This window comes from Lactuca virosa, chromosome 5 (assembly GCF_052849685.1).
Source record: "Lactuca virosa cultivar CGN04683 chromosome 5, Lactuca_virosa_CGN04683_v6, whole genome shotgun sequence".
Taxonomy (NCBI): Eukaryota; Viridiplantae; Streptophyta; class Magnoliopsida; order Asterales; family Asteraceae; genus Lactuca; species Lactuca virosa.
The window spans coordinates 279,424,349-279,441,301 of NC_136430.1; positions in this window are offsets into that span (position 1 = coordinate 279,424,349).

The following is a 16,953-nucleotide window of genomic DNA, read 5'->3' on the forward strand; positions in this document are numbered from 1 at the left end:
AGCTTCCCTTAAACTAAGAACTCCACTGATAGCTCCTGTTTCAACTCCATATATAAAAATGTTTTCCCAGTATTTCTTTTTCAAGAAAGGCTGAAGAATATCACAAATATAGGATCAATCACTCTTCAATTTTTTTTGCCAATTCCATAGAATATCAGAATTTAATGATTACATATCATATCTTATAGTTTATTCATAATCTAATTAAATGCATGGCTACAACGGTACATGCAATGTCCACCGTAACCCCAACCCAACATCATAACCTGTTCCACCACCAACACGTACTAAATAAACAAAATGAATAATATGCAAATTCACAAACCACAACAATTTTTTCTTTCTATAACAGCAAATGAGAAAGGTTAACACAACCCTAAATTCGATCTCTTATATTTTCAAACATTTGAGGAGTACACTGAAAGAAAAAAAGAGATGGAACAAAAGAATTATAAAGATTCATTATAGATGCCAATAAGCTGAGCTACTTTTGAACAAAACGGGAACTCTCTTTCCATGCATTACCAAGTTCCTGAAGCAAAGTTTTCCATAGAAGTGTCAATAGCCTTTATGCCCTATAGGATAAAAAAATCAGAGATTTAGAATAAAATCAAAGCAGGAAACCATTAATAATACAAGTTATTAAACTATCATTTAAAAGTTGCTTGGCCAAGGATTGTGTTTTCTGTGGCTTTCTGAAGCCTTTCATGAGCAACCTTGCGCTTCTTATCATCTTCATCTTCACTTTCTTGAACTTTATCAGATACTTCTTGATGATTTTGATCCTCTTTAGAAGATTATGAGCCTTCAAGCTCGTTTTGCAACTCAGAGATACTATTTTCAGCTGTCTTAGCTACATCAACCGCATGTGAACACAAAACAGTGATAAGAAGAAACTTAATGTTGCTTTTGCAAATTTATTGCCTAAAATAGATATCAGACTAAAATTAAGGTTGTAATAAAAATCCATAACAAAACTTCATGTAACCACTATTTGGTTTGGAATCAAAGTTAAAAAAATGTAACTCCTCCCACGAAACATTCAAGAGGGGTTTAATAACAAAAATAGAAAAGCCAATGTTCGTCGTTGTTTTGTAAGAAAATCCTATCAGATAATTTGTATTTGTATTTGTTATACTAATTTGATGTAAAAAATCGAAGTCTCAATTCGTATCCATTTCTATCGAGCAGTAGACACTAATTACCAAGAAATTTAAGCATACTAATAAAAAGCCTTGCGATCGTTGACTAAAACAAAAACCTAGATCGGGTAAGGGTGCGTGAGAGTGAAAGTGAGATAGTAAAACCCTAATTCTATTATTCCAATATACAGTAAAATATTTCAAAATGTGATAGAAAAGGAAGTGAACCAAATATGATTTCCAAACAAATTAACATTACATTGTGCGAGATCTCCTCAACAGCCTGCTGAAGATCTAAAAGAACAGAAAATGTAGAGAATCCCCAACCCCATCCACCGGAGTTTTGGTTTTCTCCTGTTTTCCTCATCTGCAGCAACATGGGTGTGAAAAAAAAATTAAATTAGTAGATAGAGGATCAAGAACATGATGGGTTTTAAGCACTATAAAAATCCTATGGTGTGCAAACAACCCTAAATGCTTTGGATCTAAGTTAGTTACACATGCAATTTTATTTTCCAAAGCACAAACCCTAAATAGCATGCAATTTGAGATACATAACATAAAAAAACTAGTTATATGAATACCTCTTTGTGTAGCTAGTGATTCTTGTCCTTTCAAGAGCTTAGTACCTCAAGTGTGATACCTCTAATGGAGTCACAAACACCATGAACAAATGGTGGATAAAGAGAGTGAGGTAAGGAGGCACCAAATCGGCTAGGGTTTCACCTATGGAGTGCTTGGTCGATTTTGGGAGCTTAGGGGTTCAATTTATAGTATGGAATCCCTAGGGTTTCATACATAAAACCCTAATTTACTTAAGCCTTTAAGTATTCCAATGATCCAATAATCCATTAGGCCCTTTGGACTAAATATTCATGAACTCACACATAGATTTAGTCCATCCCTAATCAACATGGATTATTAGCCCAAACTATAAGTATTACTGATTACCTAATCAATCCCCGTTAATTTAATTAGTCTCTTTTGATCACTAAATTAATTCCAAATTAATTCTTGATCAATACTATATAATAATATGATTTCTCAATTAATATATTATTCATATAATATATTAATAAATCACAAATAACCTCTTTCTCAAATATCCATCCTATCAAATTGCCCTGGTGAAGGCAACCCAAAAGGACCATGCTACTATCAGGCCAAGTACATACCGATTATAGTTATGGGCTTAGATACCTAATCTAACAGTCTCCCACTTGGATAAGTCTAATAACTATAACTACAAGTACGACTTCAAAACCGACTAGCAATCATAGCTCTCAAAAGCCGCTGTCAACTCTGATCAATAACGCATCCTTTAGATAAGGGATCATATATTCCTCCATTCTACAAGATATCATATGAACTGAGACATGAATTATAATCCTTCTCTCTGTTCATGTGTTGTTTCCCGATTTCCGATTTATAACGACTGACTAATTGAACAAATCAAATCAGTCCATGCTTGGCCTAGTACTTAGTTTGTCATCACTAAATCATCGAGGGCCCACAGATATCGCTTTTACCCCGCATTAGGTAAAAGGAATGGATAAACTTCGACTCATATGCTTGCTCAATTTACTCATCAAATCACACACAACAATACATTTTATAACACCAAGTTACTGGTGCGTTTACATATCATCAATGTGCAACTGATTTGTAAACTACAACTCATATGTCTTGGTTTCAAGAATATAAGATATTATCGTCTCACAATCACTCGTGATAATATCCATGAAGTGATTCACGTGAGCGTGGGTTTAATCCAATACTCAAATCCTATTTCAGGAGCACTCATGAACACTGCAACAAACGAGTGCTATGTCTAAGCACTTAGACAATCTACAGTCGGATTCATGATGGTCTTACCTCATTACTTACTTCCAAAGTATGATTGACTGTGGATGTTTGAATAACCTAGTTATTCGGGAAGTAAAACATGCAAAGTGAAACACAAGAATAATCGAATCTAATATGGTCTTAACACTTTTGAATATAAATATAACACTTATTATTTAATCACCATATTGACTACACATTATTCATTGTATAATGTTTTGACCAATCAAATTAATACTTGAATTAAAACAATAGTTATCCCATGCTCCAAGCATGCACACTATGTTTACCTATGGTCCTTGCTTTGTGAAATAAATCAATTGAACACATTTCCAATGATGTTTATTTCACAATTCCGAATCCTTATCATAAATGTAAAAACCAAATTCTTGCCATTTACTGTAATCTGTTAGATTCTAAACTTATATGCAATTATCTTTTTTTTTTGTAATGACTATGCACAAAAGTCACAGAGATTTGGCAAAAGATATTACAAAGTATTCTAATAAAGAGCAATTCCATGGAACCGAAGTCTCAAATTCAAAGCACATTCCTTTGAACATCCTTCTTGCATAAAAGTTTCTATCTTACACATAGATTCTTAATATCCAACTCCCATTATGGAAACATTTCCATATTTTCCATATTACAATCCATTCTTAATAGAGTTCTATCTATTCATAATCATGTCAATATGGTCCATCCATTACCATACTTCCAACTGTCCATAAGCAACCAATCTTTGGCGAACCTTGGATTGTTCTTAGCAATTGTTTAACAACTTTAGTCATACCTGGTTCTGTTCCCATTTCCATCTTAATGCCCTAGGCATTTGGAAAATTCTGAACACATAAGTATTATGGCATATGCAATCGATCCTATACCCGAAGGATACGATACATAATGTCTTACATAAAGACATGATACTTTACCAGTCTCTTGATATAACATTTCCATATATACAGAATTTCCTTATGTTTTTCATCATAAAATTCATATATGTTCATGAATAAATTCTATTAAAATCTGAATCTAAGCTTTTAGATTTGAAATGAAGTATGAGTTCCTCTCCCTTAATTATAGCAAAACAATTTTTTCAAACTGTGCAACTTTGCAAACTTTTGTTTTCTCTAATTAGCATTGCTAACTCGCAATACTTAACGTAATAATTGTGCTCCCACTAGCATAATAATTACATTCTTACTAGCATAACACTTATGATCCCACTAGCCTTGACATGTATCCAAAGATCAGCTAGACTTCTAGAAATCAATACTTATTGACTTTCTTTCCAAAGTTTAGATTTCTGTTACTTGGTGCTTCGAAAAGTCTTTTATTTAGACTTCACAAGCTTATACACCTTTCATTAGAAAGATCACATGTGTGTCTAAACAATTTTAGAACTTACAACAGTAAGTCCCGAATGTTCAAACTTTTTACCATTTCTCATAATTCAAACTATGAAGAGGGATGCCGTAATCGAATTGGAGAATGCAATTAACACAACTGTGATCTCTTTAAAATCTACTTAGTGAAAGTGTTTCATCACAATCATTTTCATGAAGCTTAGAGAAACCTTTGCCACTTAGATTTAATGGTGTATGTGTTCCTATCCATGTGAATTTGTCAAAACCATAATCACAAGACAAGGTTTGTGACAAATCCAAACTCATATGGATTGAACTAGTTCAATCTTAATTTCCTGCAATCTAGTAGCACAAGGGTCCTACCATTGCTTCCATGTTGATGAGCAGCTCACCTATACAAATCAATGTACTTTCCATTGATCAAGGTGCTTTGCCTTATGCATTCAAATGAGAACTCATAGAACTCACATGCATAGTTAACTTAACTGGAATGGGCACAAAAACAAGAATATGTCAACACGATAGGTTACAAACCTCAAGTTGTGAGCTAGTGATTAACAATAGGTTTATTCTTGATTAGTTCTTGAAACTTTTTAATACCTTTAAGACTCCCACTGACCTCTTGACATATAAGGTTCTCTGTCAAGAAACATTTCTTGACAACCATATATTCAAGAGTTAGTATGAGACCTTATCAAGACAACACTTCATGCAATTGGTCTTAGTTGATCTTTGTTTTATCCAAAACATCACAACTACCAATTTCAAATGTGCAAGAGTAAGACACCTTTCACATTTCATGATGTGTTATAAACCTACTTAAAATTATGTCACTCAAGGCACAATCTTGGAGTATGACTCTAAGACTCGATTTTGGAACGAAGTATGACTCACCTTTTTGATTTAGCCATTTCAACAATTCTTGATTCCTCTTCTTAGTCATGCAAGTACACTAAGGTGTCTTTGGAGGATCAATTGAGATATGGTTCCATAATCATTAGGATGATCATAAAACACGATACTAAAGTTCTTTCCTTTCCTTTCAGATTGGAGAAACTTTTATCTTTCTGCCTAATTGATTCTTTTTATTCGTTCTGCTATACATTGAAACTTTTCAAGGTATTAGAATTACACTTAAACTTGTAAGCATAAGCATATTTACTGAACTTTCAGTAAATCATGACGAATATACTTTATCATCCTTTGTGGTGGACCTGACCAGTACACATTAATGTGTACTAGATCCTTTCATCTTTCACTTGACTTACGTATATATGTAAACAATGAATTAGTCTTAATTTCCCAAGTACCAAGATTTTCATACATCATATGATTCCAAGTTTCTATCCAATTGAAACTTGGGCGATGAGAATCTTTCCTTACTTAGAAAATTATGACACTACCATAATTGATATAACTAAGAATCAAACCATTTTAAATATTGCTAGAAACATACACACAACAATGCTCACAAATGTCATTGCAAGGAAACATAAAATAAGATAAAAACAAAATTTCGTTTATTTATAAAATGCGGAAAACTTGTCCTTACAATGCAAATTCAAATGAAAACTATGTTGCTAAATATTCCTAAGCAATCTATCATAAGTACTAAGCAACAGCTCAAAAAATCTGACCATCGAACAATGCGATCGAAATTCATATCTTCGCGATCAGAATCAGCTTACTCTTCTTTCAAGCTTTCTTCTCTTCTTTGATCCTACAAAACATCAAAATGAAATCTTATCACATAATGTATTAAGAATCTATAAGTAGGAACTTAATAAAGTTAGATAGTGAACTTACCTGAAGTAGAACCATACAATTTGATTTTACCATCTCTTAGATCTCTCAGGTAGTCAGAGCAGCTTCGCAACCAATGTCCCTTCTCTTGGCAATAGAAACAAATAGACTCTCTCGAAATGGTACACAGGACAATCACAGACTTAGCCTTTCTCTTTACCATTTGGTCAAACAGTTTGACCTTGGCCAAACCCTTTCCATTGGGAAGAGAAAGCCTTTCTGGACTTCCAATGTCGCCATTGTCAATGTCCATGGAAGTTTGGGAAGTAGATCTTCCAATTAAGTTTGCTTTACCAGTGTGCCAAATCATTGCCGATTCAGCAGCAATAAGCAAATAAGTAAGATCGATAAGGGTCACGTCGTGGTCTGTCACATAGTAGTCTTTAACAAACTCACTATATGACCTAGGAAGTGAATGAAGAACCAAGTCAACAGCCAACTTCCTTGGGAACACAACACCCAACATTCCTAGCCTGTCAATATGTAGTTTTATGTCCAAGACATGAGCACATACAAACTTTCCATCTTCATGTTTGCTTGCCAATAGGGCTTGAGTGATCTTGAACTTTTCAAGTCGACGAACATGTGGGTCAAGAAGAATAATCGGAGGAGGTGGAGGAAGTGAAGAATGATTTCCATTTTCATGATCGAAGCATGGAACATCATCTTCATGAGGGAAGCTATTTTCAAAAGATTTAGGAAGACCATAGTTGTCAGAATTAGACATCTACAAGGGAGAAATTCAATTAATTGATTTATGTCCTTAATATAACACCCAAATGAAATATTAAGGCTAGGACCCTACACAATATTTTATATTTAGGAAGAGGGATGCCGTAATCCAATTGCAAAATATTTGAAGGTAGGTAAATGACGATTTACCAATTTCCACCATGAAAAACGAAAGTGAACATTAGGTTTTAAATGAATTGAAATTCCTAGATTCTTTGAGATTCATTAAAATTTTCAATGGCATGTTTAATCTCGATTATGCCCTTCAAGTTTGTGACTGGGATACCGAGGATCACAAACAAGGTCTGAATAACCATGCAAATTAGCTTGGTACACTTGAAGACATTTATCACCTAATCAATGTGCCGGTTAACCACACACGCTCCATTGATCTATGATAATCTCCGAGCTACCCATTTCCATCCTACATTAGTCCCAGATTAGTGTGCCGGTTAACCACACACGCTCCACTAACGACCAATAAGGTGGAATGTGCAATTTCATGGATTAGCACCAAATTCACATTTTTACTAAGTACCTAAGATTTGAGAATTTATAAAACATTTAGTTACTTGTATTTCATTATACTTATTAATGAAAGTTTGTGTCCTATCTTACTCGTTCGACTAACGACCCTCCAATGGTCAAGGGTGCGGTGGGTAAGAGTGGATACCCAATGGCGGTCATTTTACTGGCCGCTTCCTTAAACACCCCTTATAGACCAACTTCGTGAATGAGGCCTACTAACAGTAAGACTGACTTTTAACTTATACATATATAATATATTAGACTTTTAATTTTATATAGTATAAGGGTGTATTTTAAACATTTAAAATACTAGGAGGTTTAATCTTTTAAATAAATTAGACTTTTAATTCAACTAAACATTAAACCTTTCTATTATGGATTTATTAATACTCTTTTAATTAATCTTTTAATTAATTATCAAAAAAGCCATAATTTAAAACATTTTAATTCTAAATTTAAGTTATGAAACCAAAGGGTTTTAGTACTTTAAGTTATGAAACCAAAGAGTTTTAGTATTTAATATTTTACAATTAAAACTTTTAATCAAAGTTTAAATTCCAAAACTTGAGGGCAAGTTTTGAAACTTTTCAAATCCTCTTGAATTCCATAACTTAAGGAGTTAATGTTTCATGAATGAGACTTTTCATATTCCATAACTTGAGGACAAGTTATGAAACTCTTCAAGAAACATTTAGATCAAATTTAACTAATAAAATTATCATATAATTTATTATTTACCAAATTGACCTAATTTAACTCATAAAGCAAGGCAATTCAAATCAAATAATGCAAATAATCAACTTATCATATAATAAAATAATTATCTCAAAATTTTGACAATTGTCTTTATAATTTGGATGAGGCAAATCATTACCTTATCAAAAAAAAAAAAAAACGAATTTTATGATACAAAACAATTTATGGCAATGTTCCTAATCCAATTCTGGCCATCTGATGATCCAACTCGTCGAGCCAGGCTATGGACTTGTCGAGTTCATCACCATATGATCCAACTTGTCGAGTTCCCTTATGGGAGTCGACGAGTCCAGCAGTCAGTGGCCCAAAATCACATTTTTTCAACTTTGAAAAGTAAACAATTACATCAATATAATAGAAAACACCCACGGCTCTGATACCACTGATGAGTTTTAAGCACTATAAAAATCCTATGGTGTGCATACATCCCTAAATGCTTTAGATCTAAGTTTTCTCAAGTTACACATGCAATTTTATTTTCCAAAGCACAAACCCTAACTAGCATGGAATTTGAGATACATAACATAAAAAAACTAGTTAGATGAATACCTCTTTGTGTAGCTAGTGATTGTTGCCCTTTCAAGAGCTTAGTACCTCAAGTGTGATACCTCTAATGGAGTCACAAACACCATGAACAAATGAAGGATAAAGAGAGTGAGGTAAGGAGGCACCAAATCGGCTAGGGTTTCACCTATGGAGTGCTTGGCCGATTTTGGGAGCTTAGGGGTTTAATTTATAGTGTGGAATCCCTAGGGTTTCATACATAAAACCCTAATTTACTTAAGCCTTTAAGTATTCCAATGATCCAATAATCCATTAGGCCCTTTGGACTAAATCTTCATGAACTCACACATACATTTAGTCCATCCCTAATCAACATGGATTATTAGCCCAAACTATAAGTATTACTGATTTACCTAATCAGTCCCCATTAATTTAATTAGTCTCTTTTGATCACTAAATTAATTTACCAAATTAATTCTTGATCAATACTAATTAAATAATATGATTTCTCAATTAATATATTATTCATATAATATATTAATAAATCACAAATAACCTCTTTCTCAAATATCCATCCTATCAAATTGCTCTGGTGAAGGCAACCCAAAAGGACCATGCTACTATCGGGTCAAGTACATACCAATGATAGTTATGGGCTTAGACACCTAATCCACCAGAACAGTACAGATGGGAAGTATAAGATGTGCACAGATGCAGATACAGGTGCGTCGGGTACATAACTAAAACTGAAACGTAGCTGGTAGCATCATGGTGCACAAGTATGAAACAGAGAAGCTTGTTTGATCATAATCCATATCTTAATGCTTTTGAGGATAGAAAAGGGAGAAAGAAAATGAAAATAAAATAAAAGGAGGTCAAAAAAAGAACATGTAGGTTGTAGTTATGTTGATGGCACCACATGGAAAGCACTCTTTCAAACCAAGAATAGGGGTAAAGGAGATATCAAGAAAAGATTATGAAAAACACAAAAAATAATGACCAATATCACAGATCACTGTTCATAAAGGAAGGTCTCTTTTCATATATATATATATATATATATATATATATATATATATATATATATATATATATATATACGAAAAAAATCCACTTCATTTTGTTATTTTTTTTAATATTTACACTTATTTTTTATCGAAAAAATAAAATAAATATATCGAAATTCATAATTTTTGGTACTCTTTAAATATAGAATAATATCGCTGTAAAAAATAATTTTTTTTTCAGATTGCAGGCCAGATCCACAGTGTGAATCAGATTCACACTTTGAATGTGATATGTAATGTCCCGAAAATCCAAGGTAAAATTTTTCTTTTTAAAACAATAATTCATACATGAATTTGTTCCCAAACCATTCAAGTGAAAAATAGTATTTAAACATCAGAGTAAAAATCATCAAGGCGGAATAAACTTTGGGGGATGGTGTGCAGTCATGCCGGGCCCTTCCCTTTCGAACAAGAAGTACCTGAAATCATACATATGAAACCATAAGCACAAAGCTTAGCGAGTTCCCCAAAATACCACATACCATACATATGATAATGAATGCTATGGGTTGAATCATAGTCTTACTGTCACTTTCTGCCATGTGGAAATTCATGGTCTTTCCTTACGATGTTGAGGGCCAAATCTTAGTGTTACATATAAATTGCCAGGGGCCAGATCCTGGTCTTTCATACATATGTTAGGGGCCAGATCCTGGTCTTCCATGCAAGTATCACAAAGACAACTAGCATCCTACATAACATATCCTAGTGGGCCGACATTGTTGCCTTTGACCCACGAGTATAGTAAGGAGACTCACACAAATTGAAGAACTCTGAAACACTGCGATACGATCCCTTTTGCACTGCTTGCTCCCGCGAAACCGCTAAATATCACAACCAGGTAAAATCTTAATCAATAGTCCAAGATCCTCAAGTTTGACCGAAAGTCAAACTTGATCTAAAAGTCAACGGTCAACGGAAGTCAACAAAAATCAAAGTCCAAGGTTGTTAAGTCCGCCCAACGTACACGGCCTATCTTTACTCCTCCATTAAGCACTTTATCCATTAAGTCCTTTTTTCAGAGCTCAGATCTAGACTCGGAACATCGACTTAATTCATAAAGTTTCCACCTTTATGACTTTCCATGGCTAAAAAAGGTCCAAAAGCTAAACCTTAACTTATTAATTAATTAAGACATCATAACTCTTGCATGGATAGGATAAAAGGACCAAGATCACATTTTTATGGTTCCTAGTAGCTCCATAATGGATAAAGTTTCCAAATTTATCCATTAAGATGATCCAAACAACCAAGATCTAGTCTTTAAGTCTCAAAGGGACCAAAAGTGCATCTTTCTCAACTTAATCCATTAAGTCCAAGTTTCCAACCTTCATATATCCGAATCAATATGATGTTTAGATGGATAAAGTCTCCAACTTTATCCATAACAAGGTCACAAACTTTCAAGATCTAAAATTTATGCACCAAAGTGACCAAAAGCTCATAACTCCCAAAACTAGTTAGATCTAACAAATGCATCATCAAGATTCAAGCTTTATACCTCTAGAAGAAAGATCAAAGTGAACAAGGTCTGGATCTATAAGCTCGAATGCAACCAACACTTCTCCAATGATATCCTTCTTCTCCAAGGTGCACCAAGAACACTCCAAAACACTTAAAACACCTTCTTTTGTTCACAAGGCTCAAACTAAGGTTAGGGTTTCAAGGTAGGACGTTGTAGAGGTGGAGGCTGAGAATGGAAAGGGTTTGGGGAAGTTATGGAGCTTAAATAGGGCTCGAAACGTCGAAATTAGGGTTTGGGTTCTGATCGCATACGCCCAACGTATTCCTGGTACGCCCAGCGTACCAGGTTGAATCTCCACGATCATCATTGCCTAGTATGCCCAACATACACCCTGTACGCCGAACGTACTAGGCTAAACCCAAAACCCTCCTAACTTTTAAGAGTCATAACTTCTTCATTCCAACTCCATTTTCGACGATCTTTATATCCATGGAAAGGTATTGCAGAGCCCCACAATATTATCTAGATATCTTGGACTAAAAACTTATCGAAAAAAAAATCCATATTTCATGCAAGACCCCGACTTATGACTTTCCTTTTTCTACCCTTTGGCCCAAAACACAATTCAAAGTTTAAGGTCTCGTAACCATCATTGCCTATTTCAAAAGGTCTAAACACTAAATCCTCAAGGCCCAATGCCTTTACACAATCGACTTCCGGCCCACGACCCTGAAATAAGAAATCACAGGAACCAGGATGTTACAGGGTCACTGCCCTGAATTTAGAAACGACTCAAAACAGGGTGTTACAACTCTCCCCGACTTAAATTAAATTTCATCCTCGAAATAACTCCGTACTACCTTCCGGGTACCTTGGCGATCCAACCCATTCTTCCCGAACCCCGCCTCGGGCTAAACGTCGACTCATACATACGGCGACCCTCCAATGCTATAATAGAAACCCAACGACAAACAAATGCTTGACCTACTCACTGAAACCAAAGATGAATAACCATTGCTACTCGGCCCAAAATCCAGGAATCTAAAACCTTGTCTGACTTTCCGACATATATAAAACCATTTGAAACACATATAATACGACTACACGTCGTGATCCAAACCAAACGAAGTCCTTTCGACCTTGAATTATCTTGCTGATACCAATGGAAAATAGAATCCCTATCCATTCGTTGCTGTTGAAAAAATCTTTCGCAAAAAACAAAGGTGACTGCCATTGCGAGTCTCATCCCAATATCCAAAGATTCACAAATTCAATATATCCGAGATCTTCTAATTCTATGGTGACCTCCTACTAAGCTAAGATATATAATCCCCAATCGTCTATTAATACTGACAACCTTATGTCTGGTCATACTACGTGACTCCGCCCAAGAGTCTAATTGGTAAACGCTACCCTAGACTAGCTATCACACATATTCCCTTTGTTGATCACATAGTCATCATATTCTGAATGTGATCCAACACCTTAATCAAGCCACTTTCTACCGGTCTCACTCATACTATCATCACCAAATGGTCCTCGCCCACAGGTCTCACCCATCTGAGGGCCATACAAGCCTAAGACACCGTCACAACTCCGAAAATCCTCATTCCCAACAAGGAGTAGTCAACCAACAATAACGGTCCGCCTTGATCCATACGTGCTGTATGATCCCTCTACAACCAAAAATCACCCTGCAATGGTCCACCCCATACTGGTGAATGCTATGACTACCCGTTGTTATACAACATTTCCATAACATACATCCATCTCCTATACTAAACCATGATCAATCACGAGTCGAAACCTCGTCCGAATATTCCCAGATTAGGTGTCATGTCATGCTTCGAACCCTAAAGCCTTTATCAGACAAGAACATGCAAAAAGGTTCTAATAGATCCCTCAATATGAGGCTAATCACAAAAATATGCCCCGCTACTGATGCTTCGCGTATTCGACACGATAACCTGAATTCTCATTTCTTGTGCAACCTTAGTCCATTCCATAAATAGATTTAACTCTCCACTTTCATGAGGTATGGAACTCCTCTATGTTTCGTGTCTGGAATCATTTTCATTAATCCAATCGGTTCATCCCCACTTGGATTCAACTACTCTCTGCCAACCTTGCTAATGCCAGTGAATGTTAAACCCTTCACCGAAACGGACGGATCACTAACCAGATAATCCACTTACCTAAAGATCAATGCACTCTAAACATTTCCAACAACTACAAATTTGAAATTGATGGGTTTTATGAAAAACAAATAAACTTAAACTCTTAAGTGTGCACGCAACCCTAATAAAGATCTATGTTTTCTCTATTGAAGCTATTGTTGGATAAGGTGTCTAAATCCATAACTATTTCTGGTATGTACTTGACCCGATTGGCATGGTCCATTTGGGTTGCATGGCATCATGATAATTGGATAGACAAAATGAGAAAAAGGACACTTATGATTTGTTAATATATTATAAGTTATAATATATTAATATGAAATCATACTATTTAATTAGTATTGATCAAGAATTAATTTGGAATTAATTTTGTGATCAAAATTGAGACTAATTAAATATATGGGTTGATTGTGTAAATCATCCATTCTTATATAGTGGGCTAATGATCCATGGTTTATTGGATTGGGCTAAATCCATAGGGTGCTCCATGGAGGCTAAAACCCATGGATCATGGAGGAAATGAAAAGCCATGTCAATTAGGGTTTACATGGTGTAACCCTACTTATGACACACTATATAAAGACCCCATGAGCTACCAAAATCGGTACTAACAAAAAGAACAAAGAGGGCTAGCCTATTTTAAGTGTTTGTGTACTTCTCTCAAAGTTATTCCAAGAGTTGTGGTGTTGTGTGAAACACTTGAGGCATCACATTTGGGGTGCTAGGCTCACAAAGTTCTTAAGGAATCCAAACAACAAGAAAGGTAAGTTCTTCTACTAGCTTTTATGTTTCCCCATGCCATGCTAGTTAGGTTAAGAACCTTGGAAAAATCAAATTTGCATGTATCTTAGTAAAACATAGATCCATGGTTTCTAGGGTTGCATGTACACTTTAAGAGTTTTAGAATGCTCAAAAACCTTCAGTGGTATCAAAGCCTAGGCTTTTTTTCTTGATACTTGATGCAAATTGTTGAAGAAAGTTGAAATTTCTGCATTCTGTTGAGTGAACTCGCCGAGTCCATAGGGGGACTCGACGAGTCCATGCTTATATTCATCCTACTCGTCGAGTAGGTTCATGCACTCAACGAGTAGAAGGCCCAGAGTGCAGTTTTTCGAGTTTTGTTGCTGGAAATGGACTAGAATCATTACCCTATACTGTTTTGGACTTATAAAACCTGTTTTTGATGTGGTAATGATTATGCTAATCCATTACAATGGTTATTATCAAAATTTCAAGTTTTATATGTGTTTATATGATTCTTAAATATTTTGATATGAATGTTCATACACCTATGAGTTTGGTAGATCATAGGAATCATTTGCAAAATTGTTTGTTAGTTTAATTCTTGATCTAATTGTTTTAATGGAAACCATAATTTGTCTTCAAGTTATGGATTATCAAAAGTCTTTCTTTTAAAGTCCATTAAAGAACACATAGGTTACATAAAATGAAGAGTCTTCATTTTAATAAACCATTAACTCATAAGTTATGAAGTTGAAAAGTTTTGAATAGTTACAACTTTCCCTCAAGTTTTGGAACATGTAAAGTCACTTTAGAAAACTTTAGTCCCAGCCCCTACAATTTTAAAAGTTAAAACTCAACTCTTATATTTTATAGTATTATAAGTTAATATATATATATATATATATATATATATATATATATATATATAAGATCAAGTCGTTTTACTGTTAGTAGGCCTCATTCACGAATCATCGTAAGGGGGAGATAATTGTAACGCCCGCAGATCCGGGCTAGTCAATTTAGAGACAATGAGCATCAAAAATGAGTTTTTGATGGAAGATTATTAAGAAGGAATAGTCTTAATAAACGTTTTAGCATATGTTACAAGGATTCCGTACATATAAAGAACGCCGAAATCCAAGTTATAACGAAAAAGTTATGGCTCGTCGAAGTTTTATGACAAAACCGGCACGACACGACGCGACGTAAATAGTGAATTTACGATAGAAGACTTTTTGGACTTAGTTATCTAAACAAAAGTCGTAGTATACGTTAAACCAAGATTGTGCATAAAAAGAACGCCCAAATCTGACTTCGTATGAGGAAGTTATAGTTTTTCTAAGATTTGGCATAGCAGTGCACAACCCGAAATTCGAATTTTAGATCGAGCGGTTTTTGGCCAACATGACCTAAATGAGAATTGAATATCTCATTAATAGGAACTCAAGGACAAAAAGACAGACGAAAACGGAGTCCGTATGTAAAAGTTATGAATTTTACGCGGACATTTAACAGTGTAATCACCTCCTACTGTTAAATTTAAGATCGGTCGAGAATTAGCCGACGGAGTAAAAAGGAAAGTTGTAGATTTTATTTTTACCTACGCGTGGATATAAATAACGTCAAATACGGAGCTCGTATGCGAATTTTATGGACGAAGCTTAGCCTCTACTTTTCGAGCGCGGCGAATTCGATACAGTTTTGTAAATCCGAGATAGAATGAGAATTAGCCAACGGGATCTAAATGAAAGTTGTAGCACTCGTAAATACCAACGAATGGATATAAATAACTTCGGAAACGGAGCTCGTATGCGAAAGATATGGACGAAGCTTAGTCGCTACTCTTCGTGCGCGATAAATACGATACAGTTTTTGTAAATCTGAGATAGAAGGAGAATTAGCCAACGAGGTCTAAATGAAAGTTGTAGTGCTCGTGAATACCAACTCGTGGATATGAAGAACGTAGAAAATGGAGCTCGTACACGGAAGATACGGACGAAACTTAGGGGCTAGTTTACTATAAAACTCCTATAAATAAGAGATGAACTCTTCATAATTTCTTCACACCATAAGTCTTTCTTTCTCTCTCTAACTTCTCCCTAGCCTCCCTAAACCCCTCCCAAATCTAGGGAACCTCCCTAGCACGAGAAGGAAGCACCGGAGTGCCCGACGGCTTCGAGAAGAAAAGCTTTCGGCTCGGAAACGCTGCTCCAGCGAAGCCCGATTTTTTAATAAAACCCCGCTGTAAGTGAGCTACGCCTACACTATTTTTAATATAGATTTTAATTAATTATAGTAATGTTATTAGGACATTAGAATAATTATTTGGGCTATTATTATGGGTTATATAAGTGTCGTCGTAATATCTTTTTAACCACTCGCGGTACGGGGAATCTGGTTTGGAGGGCCGCTTGGGTTGCTGGATTCAGAAGTGCTATATGCCGAAATGATCCTGCCCTCCGGTGTTTCATGTCTGGCCCCTGTCTGTACATAGTGGTTGAGAAATATTGTTTCGTGCTTATATAATAGTAATAATAGCAAGACAATTAATTAGTCTCGGTGAATATTAGACTAAACCCTAGTGGTAATGATACTAGGTTTCGTCGAGGGAAATTGTTTTAAGACAACGCAGTGCTGTCCGAGCACCGAGTCACCACCGTATCAGGTGAGTGCATAGTTACTTTCATCTTACACATAGATATGAAGTATTTTATATAAATTACGTACTATGTGTGCATATTATCTGTATACTTGCTAACTATGCTGGAGGAACGATTTTATACAAGTTTATATGATTTAAACTGTATATGTATTTATATCTAC